The following is a 13,885-nucleotide window of genomic DNA, read 5'->3' on the forward strand; positions in this document are numbered from 1 at the left end:
GAGTTTGAACTGCTTACCAAGTGCTTTGAGTTGTTTTGTCTTCAAAGAGGACCATGACATCAGGAAGGTGATGCAAGTGAATTGGATTTAAGTGAGGGAGGGCTGTTCCAGGTCACCTGGCTCACTTTCTCCCTTCAGAGCCATCTGGGTTCATTGGCCAGATATAAATCTGGACAACTGGATGGCCATGCATGCTGTGGAAAAGCTTGGTAATTTTAAACTAACATCTTTAATAGGTCTCATTTTGACTGTGGCCACATCCATTCATTAAGGTTGGATTAGATGGAAGAGGCCATTCTTTTAAGGCTGAGGCTCCACTAAAACTCTTTAAATGTCCTAACCCCAACCTTGCCTTAGGAAAACCTGCCAGGTTTTTTCTTCTCATAAGATATGAAGCTGTGCCTGGGACCCAGTTAGCTCAGTGGGCCTTAGCCCACTTAATCCATACCTTCCTTAGTATAGCTTCCTAGTAGCTTCAGGTCATATTAAAATAGCATTCTGATCACTTAAGGCCCACCCACTAGGAGTTATGGCCCTTTACTATAGATGAAAGAATCACCACATCCTGCCTGACCAGACTCCTTTCCAGTTGGAGATGAGGTAGCGCAAGCAGGCTTTTTCTAACCAAGCAAAGTGCTGGAGCATCCTTGAAGGTCCCTTCTACTCTATGCCTAAGTAAAAATCTCTTTTTGTTAACTACTTGGATAATCTGTGTTCTTATTTTCTTGCAACATCAAACTCAAGGGTGCCAGGCTAACTAACACTGCCCAGACTAAACAAGCTTCCCTTAATAATCAGCATCCCACAGTTGAGTGCCATTGTAGGAAAGCTACAGCTTACCATTAGAGAAAGTAGTGGGGTAGAGCAATGTCAGAGAATAAGCATTTAGAAGTTAGATACACCCTCCTAAATTTCTTCCCTCCAATATGGCACATAAAATGTGTCTTCTGGGTTCTCTTACAAGTCAGGTTTTTTAAAAAGTCATCAAAGTAGTAAACTTTGTTACTAACCACTTTTAGAATCTGACATCTTTGGCTTTGTTCTCCAACCCAGGAGTTGAATGATGACATAGAAATATTTCTTCCAAAATATCTCTGCCAAAAATCAGAAACAAACAAAGGAAACATCAACTCTTTAAAATAACAAAGTTGAATGCCATGCCTCGTTTTCATTCTTTTAGATTCATAGTTTATCATTGTGTTGAAGTTCTAAAAATCTCTTAAAAATATTTTTTATAAAGTTACTATTGTATAATTGTTCTAGTTCTGCTCACTTCACTGCATCATTTCATAAAAGGTCCTTCCAGTTTCTCTGAAACTGGATACATTTCATTATTTCTTATGGCACAATATTCCATTATATTCACATATCACACTATTTAGCCATTACCCAATAGGAAGACAGTCGATTTAAGTTTTTAACTACCATTAAAAGAACTGCTTATAAATATGGGGTATATAAAGCTTTTGATTTCTTTAGGAGTATAGCTCTAATAATGGAGCTGATATCTATTGACCATGCAAGTCTCACCACACCCTTTCCTTTTACTTTTCATAGATTAAAGGAACTGAAGTGATTTAGGAAATTGAGAGAGCATAGTTTTTATCTAAAAAAAAATGAATAAGTTTGCAACACAAAACAATCATGACAGGCATTTATTAGGCAACAAAGATTTGCCATTATGTACAATAGCTCATGGGCTTAGTCAAATATGACTAAAGGATGCAGAATCATAGGTGATTAAGCAATAGGCTTCCCAGCTTATTCTTAAAATCTTAGGGGAGAGGAGCAAAAGCTGGGTCTAAGGAAGTAAGCAGAGAAGTGTGGGAGGAGTTAGGGACAAATGTGTAATAAGCTAACCGGACTGACCTTTTATATGCAATTGATAATAGGAACAGGATGAGCTTCTTTTAGGATTTTCTGACAAGGGGACAGATAGAGCTGGTTTAGAGTTCACAACAGAAGGATATATTTAAAAGCTGAGAAACTATCCATGTTTCATATAACTATGAGTGCTCGGTATGACCCCAACAGCAACTCTGAACTAATAAGAAGCCAATGTTAGCTTCATCCCTCAAAAATGCCAACAAGAAGTTGGCTCAGGCCCCTGTAGTGGCCCCAAAAAGCCTAGAGCAGATGTTGGAGATTGGACTGATCCCAAGTATCTTGTGAGGCCCTCTGTTACTTACTTCTGGTTGGTGAACTGGCTCTATCTCCTTATGACTTTAAGCACTCAATCCTGAGTGACATGTCTTCCACTGCTATTCCAATATAGCTATTCCATTGCTATTCCAACCAAGATTCCACTGATTTTGGGACCTAAATACCAAAGAAAAGGAAGGAAATAAGAATCTTACTATGTGCCAGGCTCAATGTTAAGTGTTTAAGCAAAAAAGGAGCTTACATTCTAATGAGGGAAGACAAAATACAAAAGGGAACTGAAAATGATCTGCAGTGGGCACGGTTTTGAAATCCAGAAAGTCAAAGGCAGATTGTTTTTACTATCTGTGTACTTTTAAAGTCTGTCCACTTTCTTCAGGGACTATGTATTGTTCAAGGACAGACTGTACCTCCATTTCCCCGCCCCCCCTCCAGTCCTGAGGGAATGTAAATTACCTTTTCTAAAAGCTAGAATCAATTGATTAAAAAAAAAAAAAAAAAAAAAAAAGGTTGGTATAAAACATTTCCCCACCCCCCCCCCCAAAAAAGAAAAAAAAATGAACATAGCTTATGTTGATTTAAAATTCAGTCTTCATAGTTCTTCCTCTATATTTTAATGGCATTTTTCATCCAAAATTTATTGAGGTTGCCTTGGGTCACTGAATGCCTGAGAAGAAGCAAGTCTGTCATAGTTGATCATGACACAATCTTGCTATTGTACACTGTTTTCCTGGTTCTGCTTGTCTTACACAACATTATTTCATATAAATTTTTCCAGGCTTTTTTATTTTCAAAACACATAGTTTTCAATATTCACCTTTGCAAAATCTTGTGTTCCAAAATTTTTTCTCTCTTCTTTCCCCCCATCTCCTCCACTAGAGGCCAGTAATCTAATATATGTCAAATGTGCAATTCTTCTATCATATTCTTGCTGCACAAGAAAAATCAGATCAAAAAGGAAAAAAAATAAAGAACAAAATGTAAGCAAACAACAAAAAACAAAAAAGTGAAAATACTTTGTTGTAGTCCATTTTCAGTCCCCACAGTACCCTTTCTGGGTGCAAATGTATCTCTCCAACACAAGACCTTTGGAACTGGTTTCCAGGTCTTTCTAAAAACAACCTATTCATTTTTTATAGAACAATAATATTCTATTACTTTCATATATCATAATTTATTCAGCCATTCCCCAAATTGATGGGCATCTATTCATTTTCCAATTCTTTGCCACCACAAAAAAAAGCTGCTACAAACATTTCTGCACATTTGGGTCCTTTTCCCAATTTAATGCTGGAGAAACTGAGGTGAGATAGAGATTAGAGAGTTTTTGATATTTTTATTTGGATTTCTGAAAGAGAGAGATTGTGCTGGGGGCACGATGCCCCCAGGGCTGATGTCCAAATGTGAGTTCTCAATAACTTATTTATAGTTCTTAGCTCAGGTAGTTAAACAAAGGCAGAGGGTGGAATACAAATTCTGGTAAGTAGGAATCTCCAGGCAGGGACCATCACTCTGGTTCTGACAGATTGGAGGGTAGGACCATAAATTCTTACAAACTGGAAGTTAAGGAGGTGTCCAGTTTAGAGCCAGGAAGTCTGGATTTAGGGGATTAGATAGCTGAGATAGAACATCTGGAGTCTTATCTTCTGGAATGTCTGATCTCCATAGCCCTAATTATCTCAGTTCTAATGGTGTATCTGGTTCTGTTCATCACTAATCAATTGGAACTGATCTGGATCCTCTCATTGCCAAAGGTAGCCACTTGCATCTATGATAATGATCCCCTGGTTCTGTTCATTGTACTTAGCATCAGTTTATGTAAGTCTCTCCAAGCCTCTCTGTATTCATCTTGCTGGTCATTTCTTACAGAACAATAATATTCCATAATATTCATATACCATAATTTATTCAGCCATTCTCTAATTGATGGGCATCCATTCAATTTCCAATTTCTAGCCACTACAAAGAGGGCTGCCACAAACATTTTTGCACATACAGGTCCCTTTCCCTCCTTTAATATCTCTTTGGGATTTAAGCCCAGTAGTATACTGCTGGATCAAAGGGTATGCATAGTTTGATAACTTTTTGAGCATAGTCTCCAGAATGGAATGCATCAAGGTCCCATTTTTCCCACATCCCCTCCAACATTCATCATTATCTTTTCCTGTCATCTTAGCCAATCTGACAGGTATGTAGTGCTTAGAATTGTCTTAATTTGCATTTCTCTGCTCAATAATGATTTGGAACACCTTTTCTATGAGGAGAAATAGTTTCAATTTCTTCATCAGAAAATTGTTTGTTCATATCCTTTGACCATTTATCAAATGGAAAATGGCTTGATTTCTTATAGAGTTAATTCTCGAAATGTGGCCTTTATCAGAATCTTTAATTATAAAAATATTTTCCCAGTTTATTGCTTCCTTTCTAATCTAGTCTGCATTAATTTTGTTTGTACAAAAGCTTTTTAACTTGACATAAATATTTTGTGATCAATAATGATCTCTAGTTTTTCTTTGGTCACAAATTCCTTCCTTCTCCACATGTCTGAGAGGTAAGGATATGTATGTCTTTGGGCATAGTTCCAAATTGTTCTCAGGAATAGTTGGATCACTTCATAACTCTACCAACAATGCATTAGTGTCCCAGTTTTCCTATATTCCCTTCAGCATATATCATTATCTTTTCTTGTAAGCTTAGCCAACCTGAGAGATTCAGAGTTGTTTTAATTTGCATTTCTTAATCAATAGTGATTTTGGAGCATTTTTTCATATGACTATAGATGGCTTTGATTTTTTTTTTTAATCTCAAGGATGTGTTACATGGGCAAATGAATACATATTTACAGACACAAAATAATTCAAAATAGCTTTTCATATATATTTATACATGAGGGTGCAAAAAAGAACCTCATCAGCTTTTATATTTGTTTCTTTGAGAAAGGCAGCATAAAAGTAGATAGCTGGTATCTGAATCAGAAAGGGATATTGTTATTCTTGACCTTTTGTTTTTCCAAATGAACTTTTTTATTTTTTCTAGCTCTATAAAATAATTGTTTGGGAATTTTATTGATATGGCACTGAGCAAGTAGACTAATTTAGGTAGTCATTTTTATTAAATTAATTTTGCTTACCCATGAGCAATTGATATTTTCCAGTTTAGATAGATCTGATTTTATCAGTGAGAACAGTGTTTTGTAATTGTACTCATATAATTCTTAGATTTGTCTAGTCAGGTACACACAAATATTTTATTTTGTCTACAGTTATTTTAAATAAAATTTCTCTTTCTATCTCTTGCTGCTGGGCTTCCTTATCAGCATGTAGAAATGCTGATGATTTGTGTGGATTTATTTGATATCCTACAAAGCTGTTAATTGTTTCAAATAGATTTTTGGATGATTGCCTGGAATTTTCTAAGTTGTCATCATCTCATCTGCAAAGAGTGATAGTTTTATCTCCTCATTGCCTACTCTAATTCCTTTAATCTCTTTTTTCTTTTTTCTATTGATTACTAGAGCCAACATTTCAAGTATAATATTGAATAATAGTGGTAATAGTAGGCATCCTTGTTTCATTCCTGATCTTATTAGGAATTTATCTATCTTCTCTCCAGTATGACTCATGTTTTCTGAAGGTTTTAGATAGAAGCTCTTTGTCATTTTAAAGAAAACTCTTCTCTAGTATTTTTAATAGAAATGGGTGCTGTACTATGTCAAAAGCTTTTTTCTGCATCTATTGAGATTATCATATGATTTCTGTTAGTTTTGTTATCGAAAAGGTCAATTATGAAAATAATTTTCCTTTTGTTGAACCAGCTCTGCATACCTGGCATAAATCCCACTTAGTCATAGTATTATGTGGCTGATAAATTGTTGTAATCTCTTCTAATATGTTATTTAAAATTTTTGTGTCAATATTCATTAGGGAGATTGGTCTGTAATTTTCTTTCTCTGTTTTGGTTCTTCCTGGTTTAGGTATCAGCACCATATTTGTGTTTAACCTTTAAATAATTTTTTTCTTTCCTGTTTATCTTTCTATGCTTCTATTGCGTTCTGTTTGAAGATAAAAATTTCTGTTTAGTTTTTGTCTTTTCAATAGAAATGATTGAAAGTCCCTTACTTCATTGAAGATTCATCTCTTCCTCTGAAAGATAATACTCAGTATCGATGAGTGGTTGATTCTTAGTTATAATCCCAGGTCCTTTGCCTTTCAGAATATGGTATACCAGGCCCTCTGATCCTTTATTGTAGAAGTTACCAGATCCTAGGTCATCCTGATTGTGGTTTCTCAATACTTGAATTTTTTTGGAGAAGCTTGCAGTCTTTTTTCCCCCTGAGATGATCTTGGACCACTGGACCTATCTATCTGATTTGTAGCTAAAACCTTCCATATGTGTTGTCTCCCCTGTCAGAGTACGGACTGTTACTTTTTGTATTGTCAGAGCTTTGCTCTTAGTAACTGATGAGGTCCTGAATGGTGTTTTAGACAGAGAGAAACTAAAGAATTGATCTCTGAGGCAAGAAGGGAGAAGGCTCTGATAGAGATTAGTTTAGCTCCATGGTCCCACCCTTTGGGAGGTTGTCCAGTCTGAAATCCAAGTTACGTCAAACCCCTGAGACCCAACCTCTGTAGGGGTCTCAACCAGTCTCACCTTGCTATACCCTATCAGAAATCCAAGTTATGTTCCTGAGGTTAAATTTTCCCTATAAACATCTGCTTATGGGTCATTCTATGGCTGCTATCCTCTTTTGAAAGTCAGTCTGGCAAAGCACTCTGCCTCATGGTCTTTCTCCTTACTCCACCATGCCACATGCTCCCCTAACTCCACTATATTTTCCAATCCAACTTCTCTTCCTGATAGCTAACTCACTCTTTTAGGGTGTTATATCCCTTTCAGGATTTATCCTGCCAGCTAAGGGTATGGCCTCAACCTCATGGAGTTCTCCCTTTCTACTGGGTAATTTTGAGTTCCACTAAGGAACTTGTCTTTGCATATTTTCCATTCCCCATGTCTGTTGTGTCTCTTCATTTTTCTGTAACCTGTCTATCATTTGCCAGAGAGAATGGCCATGAATTCTTCACATGACCAAACCCCAACTTTTGATGCCTATATCCCCCACATCATTTTGGTCCTCAAACCACCCACATCAGTAAGCACTTAATACTTTCTTCATTTAAGTATGTCATAATTTTACAAAAATGAATATAAGGTACTGGGGGTACAGGGAAGTACTAATTGTTGGGTGTTTTAAAGGAAGTGATCTTTGGAATAAACTTTGAAAGACAGTTGAAATTCTGAGAGATGATGATGTGTCATATACGAAGAACAACTAAGTCAGTTTCATTGGCATGGGAAGTGTGTGATATAAGGTCGGAGGGGAAGGTGAGAGTTAGGAAGGAAAGAGTTTTAAATGACAAACAGATGAGTTGGTATATGATCCCAGAGGAAGTAAGGAGCCAATGGGCCTTTTAAAGCTGAGTACTGATATGGTCAGACCTATGCTTTAGGAATAGCATATTGGCAATCATGTAAAAGATTTATTGAAGTGAATAGAGTCTTAAGGCAGGGAGATCAATTAGGAGGCTAGTGCAGTAATGAATAGCCAAGAGAGAGGTGATGAGCTACTGAGCTGATGTCAGATAACTTCAACTATCATTATTTCCTATCTATGTGTCTTTGCAGAGATCATTCATCCTCTAAGTATCCCTCTTCACCTCCACTTTTTAGAATCCATAGTTTTTGGCTTTTTTTTTTCTTTTCTTTTCAGCTGATCAACTCAGATGACACCTCCTCCAGGAAGTCTTTTTTTTTTTTTAATTAAAAAATTTTTTTTATTAAAGCTTTTTATTTTTCAAAACATTAATTCTTCAAATTAGCCCTTAGAATTGGAATCCTGTTCCAATTTTCCCCCCTTTTCCCATGTCCTCCCCCATGTTAAACGTAGTAGAAATACATGTTAAATCCAATATATTTATAATATTTATACAATTATCATGCCAAACAAGAAAAAAAGAGAAGCAAAATAAAATGCAAGCAAATAACAAAAAGAGTGAAAATGCTATGTTGTGAACCACACTCAGTTCCCACAGTCCTCTCTCTGGGTGTACATGGCTGTCTTCATCATTGAATAATTGGAACTGGCTCTAATCATCTCATTGTTAAAGAGGACCATGTCCAACAGAACTGATCATTGTATAATCTTCTTGTTGCCTGTAATCTCCTGGTTCTGCTCATTTCATTTAATATCAGTTCATGTAAGTCTCTCCACGCCTTTCTAAAATCATCCTGTTGGTTGTTTCTTACAGAACAATAATATCAGGAAGTCTTTCTGCTTCTTCCTCTCCAAGTCATCTTTGTATTTTTTTGTCACTTATTTACAATTAAGTGTCTTGCAAAGGATCACACAACTAGTAAGGTAGGATTTTGAACTCAAATTTTCTTGATTCCAGGCCCAGTGCCCTATCTACTGTGCCACCTACTTGCCCAAAAGATGTAGGATTAAAAAGAAAAAAAAAACTTTTGAAAGCTACTCAAGAAGCCCTTTTGTATACACAGATGGTTACAGGACTAACACTGAAAATGTATTGATTGGACACAAAATTTTTGGCTGGACAAAATCATTAAAAAATGATAACATTTCTGTTGAAGAACCTATTCTTACCCTCCCTTTGTTCACTTTCTTTCCAGTAGATGGCAGCAGCAGCTTGGTCCAGAAGCGGTCAATTATCACTTTGATAGAGCCGAGGACTGATAGCTGTGGAGAGAGAAGGAGGGGGCATCTAGGCCAGAGTTTGAGACATAAGAGTTGTAAAGAAATATTTGCAATAGGGATGTTGTCCTAGAAACAGGAGTAAATTAGTAAAATAGGAATAAAAGGCAATGTGCACTTTTTTGTAGTTTGTGTGTTGAGTCAGTTGAGTGAGAGGTGTCCTTTTGAATAAGGTGATATTTTCTTTTTAATTTGCTTTGTTAATCTATCCCAGTTAGATTTAATATCTGGTTGGGGTTTGAGTTATAGCTATGTGGCAAGGCTGGCCAATAAGCCCAGTCCTTGGGAGTCTATGCAGAATGCTTGGCTGCTAGAATTCTCAAGTGGACTTTGGACACTGGACTTGGGAACTCAGGGTCTGGTCTTTTGGGAGTTTAGTTATAGCTAAACACAGTTGCAACTAGAAAGTGCGGTAGATAGAATACTGGGCTTTCTGAGTTCAAATCTGACCTAGGATGCTAACTATGTGACTCTGGAAAAGTCACTTAATCCTGTTTGCCTCAGATTCTTCACTTGTAAAATAAATTGAAAAAGGAAATGGCAAATCACTCCAGTATTTTTACCAAGATAATCTCAAATGAGATCACGAAGAATCAGACACATCTGAAAATGACTGACTAAAAATACTTGCACAGCCAGAATCAGGGTACTTTCAAAAAGCACTAGTCAAACAGAAAACCTCTCGGTGTTCCAATAAGAGAAGAGACATAATGCTGTAAGGTCATTTAATAGTTAACAAAAGGAGATTTATTTACCATAGCAGGATGATGTTCAATAGAGTTAAGCATTAAGGTCATGCCAAATTGATTCAGTTCCCATGTCTGGGTTGGCCATTCTTTTCCACTTGCCAAAGCATCAGAGAATAAGCCTAGAAAACCTTGGCTCTGTTTTGTCCTCAGGCAACCAGGAAGTCTGAGCCAACCAAGTCTCCAGAATGGTCATAATACCTTTAAGGAAAAACTAGCCTAATTTGCATGGAGACCAGGGTTAGGATGTAGCTCTTACTATATTTTATTAAATTTCATTATTTTTCTTGCATCATTCAAAATGGCAGGATCAATTCACAACTCCATCATCAGGACACCAGTGTGTTTCCCCTTCTTTTCTTCCCCTACACCACCACCAATATTAAATCTTAAAAATATTTTACCATCTTTTCAATTGGATGGGTGTGAAGTGATATTTTGGGATTTTTTTTGTTTACTTCCCTTTCCCTCCTCCCATTATTAGCAATTTCAAGCAATTTTAAGGTAATTTTTGATAGATTTTTCTTTTTTTCTTTTTTTTTGAAAATTGTTTCCCCCCCAAAAAAAATCTTTTAGCTGCTTGTCTATTGGGAATGATTTTTTAATTTCATACATTTATATAAAATTTCTGTAGATTTTTCATGTTACTTTTTTTTTCAAAGATGTTTTATTCAAAAACTAAAAGTATATCTTCAGGCCTTCATTTCCAACACCTACCAGACATCTCCATCTGGATAACACCTAGATATCACATTTGCACTTAGAATTTAATATAGCTAAACTTAAACCTACTTTTTTTTGATCAGGCCTGTGATTCTTCATTGTCTAGAGCTAGAGCTTCCATTCTCTCCTTGGGTGCAGACCAACAATTCTTCTGTAACTTTTTTTTTTCTCTTTTAAAATTTTATTTATTTATTTTTTATTTTATAATTATAACTTTTTTTTGACAGTTCATATGCATGGGTGATTTTTTTTTTTTTTTACAACATTATCCCTTTGCACTCATTTCTGTTCCAATTTTTCCCTTCCTTCCTTCCACCCCTTCCCCTAGATGTTATAGTATTTCTTAGATATAATATATGTGTGCAGAACCGAATTTATTGTTGCACAGGAAGAATGGGATTCAGAAGGTAAAAATAACCTGGGAAGAAAAACAAGAATACAAACAGTTCACACTCATTTCCCAGTGTTCCTTCTCTGGGTGTAGATGATTCTGTACATCATTGATCAATTGGAACTGAATTAGATCTTCTCTTTGTCGAAGATATCCACTTCCATCAGAATACATCTTCTTACAGTACTGTTGTTGAAGTGTATAATGATCTCCTGTTTCTACTCATTTCACTCAGCATCGTTCATATATGTCTCTCCAAGTCTCTCTGTATTCATCCTGTTGGTCATTTCCTGTAACTTCTTTTTAAAAAAATTTTTTTTTAAATTTATCTTAGTCTAGTAAGTTTTCTTTTTTAAAATGTACATAAAAATGTTGAACCATTTCATGCATCTTCAGCATCTGGAACATCTCCATCCTTGGCATTCCTAGTATATATCCTTTGTGCTCTGTGTTAGGAAACTAGCTTAATCAGACCTTTACTGAGAAGTTCCTGGAGGACTGCCTGGACTAGAAAACCTCAGATCTTCAGTCTCTCTGAGAGCACTGAAGGGCTGATAAGTTTATAGTGGGGAACCTCCTTGCACAGTTTGATAAGTTGATTTGTCAAATAGAAACAGATTGTTGAGTTTGTCTCATTCTTAAACCTCACCCTTAAACTTTCTTCTTAGCTTTGTCCTCAGACTTGTTCGTGGAATCCTTGTCCTTCTTGGCAGACTTGCTGGCATCTTTCTGCTGCTGTCTCCAAGCTAAGATGTTGGACTAAAAGGTAGAGGGACCTGAAACTCTGTCTGCCTCTAAGTGCTTGCAGGATTACATTGAAGAAACTCTCTTCTACAACTTCTAGTGCTAGCAGTGGTCCTCAAACTTTTTAAATAGGGGGCCAGTTCACTGTCCCTCAGACTGTGGGAGGGCTGGACTATAGTAAAAACAAAACCTCACACTCTGTCTCCGCCCCTCAGCCCATTTGCCATAACCCAGCCAGCCACATAAACGTCTTCAGTGGCCACATCTGGCCCATGGGCCTTAGTTTGAGAACCTCTGCACTGAGTTGCCTGTAGCAATTGAAAGGTTAAATAACATGTTGAAAATTCCACAGATATTCTACAGATAAAAGCAAAATTTGATCCCAGGTTTTCTTGAATTCAAAGCCAACTCATTCGCCACTTTGCCATGCTAACTCTATAAACTATCATCTTACTCTAAAAACCTCTCTCCTAAACCTATTAAGGGTACTTCTATTTCAACAGTCTGAATCTCAGAGCCATCTTTGCAATCTTTCATCTTGCCTATCCAATCAATTTCCAAGATTTGCCAATTCTATCTTTATGGTATCTTTTTTTTTTTTTTTTTTTTTTTTTTTTTTTTTTTTTTACTTTTTCACCTCATTTTATTTTTTTTCTTTTTTTTATTATATATTTTTTTATAATATTATCCCTTGTATTCATTTTTTCAAATTATCCCCCCCCTCCCTCTACTCCCTTCCCCTAATGACAGGCAGTCCCATACATTTTACATGTGTTACAATATAACCTAGATACAATACATGTGTGTAAATACCATTTTCTTGTTTCACAATAAGCATTAGATTCCGAAGGTACATGTAACCTGGGCAGACAGATATTAGTGCTAACAATTTACATTCACTTCCCAGTGTTTCTTCTCTGGGTGTAGCTACCTCTATCCATCATTGATCAACTGGAAGTGAGTTGGATCTTCTTTATGTTGAAGATTTCCACTTCCATTAGAATACATCCTCATACAACACTGAAGTATACAGCGATCTTCTGGTTCTATTCATTTCACTCAGCATCATTTGATGTAAGTCTCTCCAAGCTTCTCTGTATTCATCCTGCTGGTCATTTCTTACAGAGCAATAATATTCCATAACATTCATATACCATAATTTACCCAACCATTCTCCAACTGATGGACATCCATTCATCTTCCAGTTTCTAGCTACAACAAAAAGAGCTGCCACAAACATTTTGGCACATATAGGTCTCTTTCCGCTCTTTTGTATTTCTTTGGGATATAAGCCCAGTAGTAGCACTGCTGGGTCAAAGGGTATGCACAGTTTGATAACTCTTTGGGCACAGTTCCAAATTGCTCTCCAGAATGGCTGGATTCTTTCACAACTCCACCAACAATGCATCAGTGTCCCAGTTTTCCCACATCCCCTCCGTCATTCATCATTATTTGTTCCTGTCATCTTAGCCAATCTGACAGGTGTGTAGTGGTATCTCAGAGTTGTCTTAATTTGCATTTCTCTGATCAGTAGTGATTTGGAACACTCTTTCATATGAGTGGAAATAGTTTTAATTTCATCATCTGAAAATTGTCTGTTCATATCCTTTGACCATTTGTCAATTGGAGAATGGTTCGGTTTCTTATAAATTAGGGTCAGTTCTCTATATATTTTGGAAATGAGACCTTTGTCAGAACCTTTGCTTTTAAAAATATTTTCCCAATTTGTTGCTTCCCTTCTAATCTTGTTTGCATTAGTATTGTTTGTACAGAAACTTTTTAGTTTGATGTAATCAAAATCTTCTATTTTGTGATCAATAATGATCTCTAGTTCTCCTCTCGTCATAAATTCCTTCCTCCTCCACAAGTCTGAGAGGTAGACTATCCTCTGTTCCGGGGATCGTTTACCTCTCAGACTTGTGGAGGAGGAAGGAATTTATGACGAGAGGAGAACTAGAGACCATTATTGATCACAAAATAGAAAATTTTGATTACACCAAATTAAAAAGTTTCTACACAAACAAAACTAATGCAAACAAGATTAGAAGGGAAGCAACAAATTGGGAAAACATTTTTACAGTTAAAGGTTCTGATAAAGGCCTCATCTCCAAAATATACAGAGAATTGACTTTAATTTATAAGAAATCAAGCCATTCTCCAATTGATAAATGGTCAAAGGATATGAACAGACAATTTTCAGATGATGAAATTGAAACTATATCCACTCATATGAAAGAGTGTTCCAAATCACTATTGATCAGAGAAATGCAAATTAAGACAACTCTGAGATACCACTACACACCTGTGAGATTGGCTAAGATGACAGGAACAAATAACGATGAATGTTGGAGG

The 13,885-nt window shown here is 36.3% G+C and overlaps 1 pseudogene; it reads right to left on the reverse strand.

Annotated features, from left to right (window-relative positions):
* Window positions 1–11,171: 11,171 nt before the first annotated feature.
* LOC141540751 (small ribosomal subunit protein eS25-like) lies at window positions 11,172–12,070 on the reverse strand (annotated as a pseudogene).
* Window positions 12,071–13,885: the final 1,815 nt, after the last annotated feature.

Source organism: Sminthopsis crassicaudata, chromosome 4, assembly GCF_048593235.1.
Source record: "Sminthopsis crassicaudata isolate SCR6 chromosome 4, ASM4859323v1, whole genome shotgun sequence".
Classification (NCBI taxonomy): Eukaryota; Metazoa; Chordata; class Mammalia; order Dasyuromorphia; family Dasyuridae; genus Sminthopsis; species Sminthopsis crassicaudata.